Source organism: Octopus sinensis, linkage group LG4 (genome assembly GCF_006345805.1).
Source record: "Octopus sinensis linkage group LG4, ASM634580v1, whole genome shotgun sequence".
Lineage (NCBI taxonomy): Eukaryota > Metazoa > Mollusca > Cephalopoda > Octopoda > Octopodidae > Octopus > Octopus sinensis.
The window spans coordinates 114,755,540-114,757,088 of record NC_043000.1 but is presented as its reverse complement, the minus strand read 5'-3'; the positions used below and the strand labels follow the sequence as shown (position 1 = coordinate 114,757,088).

Below are 1,549 nucleotides of genomic sequence, written 5' to 3'. Positions count from 1 at the left end.
AAGAAAAGTGACGTTACATACAATTTCAGGTAGACATTTTATATCACCCCTATCCCCATATCAATAGACTAATACAAAATGTAGTTGATGGAAAACTTTCTCAATACAATGGTAAACAACTCAACTTGTAAACTTCACACAATAACATCTAACAATGTGTTAAAATAGTATGATTTTTTAAGAGAGAAAATACGAATGTCTCTGCTCTCAGCCGAAGAAGACAGACATGACCCAGTATCATGACAGTTTAAATATCGTGTGAAATTATTTGTGTCTTTTGTATATGTTTTATATATCGTTTTCTTAGACATTTTTCTCAAAAACCTTTCTCTGCTCAAGAAAATGTCCTGTGAAGTATGTTGGTCAAGTGATATGCCTTAACCCATCAATCAAGCCATGCATTATTAATCAATTATTAGCTTTTATTTTATTTTTTTCAGTCATTTGACTGTGGCCATGCTGGAGCACCACCTTTAGTCGAGCAAATCGACCCCAAGACTTATTCTTAATAAGTCTAGTACTTATTCTATCGGTCTCTCTTGCCGAACTGCTAGGTGGTGGGGATGTAAACACACCAGCATCGGTTGTCAAGCGATGTTGGTGGGACAAACACAGACACACAAACATATACATACATACATACATACACACATACATACATACATATATACGTATGTATACGATGAGCTTCCATCTACCAAATCCACTCACAAGTCTATAGTAGAAAACACTTGTCTTGTGAGTGGATTTGGTAGATGGAGGCTATAACAGAAGACACTTGCTCAAGGTGCCATGCAGTGGGACTGAACCCGGAGCCATGTGGTTGGTAAGCAAGCTACTTACCACACAGCCACTCCTGTGCCTAGAAAAATATAAAACGCTTCACGAATTTGTGCGTCATCCTTGCGCAGGGGCCAGGCTAATATTCTCTGTATCATTCCAATTTTAGAATATGTACCACCTATTTTGCTAGTGTCTTGCTTAGTCTTGAGTTCTTATCTTCTGATGGAGTTGTCATGGGTGGGGTGTTGGGACATGTTTCAGGCATTTTTAAATCCACTAGTGTCAAATCAGATCTCAGTCCAGATCTGACTTAAGGCACTTTCCAGAGAGAGAGGGGGGGGGGAGAGGGAGTATTTTGCTTGTACTCTATTTATTGACCTCCAAAAGGACGAAAGGTAAAGTTGACCTTGGTAGGATTTGAACTCAGCATGAGTGGCACCAACATTCAAGTGAACAATCACACATGGTGTAGCGAAATGAATATTTTGGAAAATAGATGAATACAGTAAGCTTGGCTGATGATCCATAAGTGCTAACGCACAAAAGGTGAAACCAATTGCCACCAAGATATCTGTTCTTGCTTTGTGGTTTATGCAAAGGGAAAGCCTATTTTTATTATATTCGTTGCATTCACCGTGCGTGTTTCTTAATAGTGAGAAACTTGTGGCTTTGGAGTGTTGACTCCTATTTCTAGCAAGCTGGTATTTTGGTACCTTAATTTATTTGTCTCTCTCTCTCTCTGTCTCTCTCTTTCTCTCTCTCTCTC

The 1,549-nt window shown here is 38.9% G+C and overlaps 1 non-coding gene across 1 annotated transcript; it reads right to left on the bottom strand.

Annotated features, from left to right (window-relative positions):
• Window positions 1–866: 866 nt before the first annotated feature.
• LOC115211349 lies at window positions 867–970 on the bottom strand. Its single transcript, XR_003881617.1, has one exon. It is a non-coding gene; the product is annotated as a U6 spliceosomal RNA (small nuclear RNA).
• Between the last annotated feature and the right edge of the window lie 579 nt (window positions 971–1,549).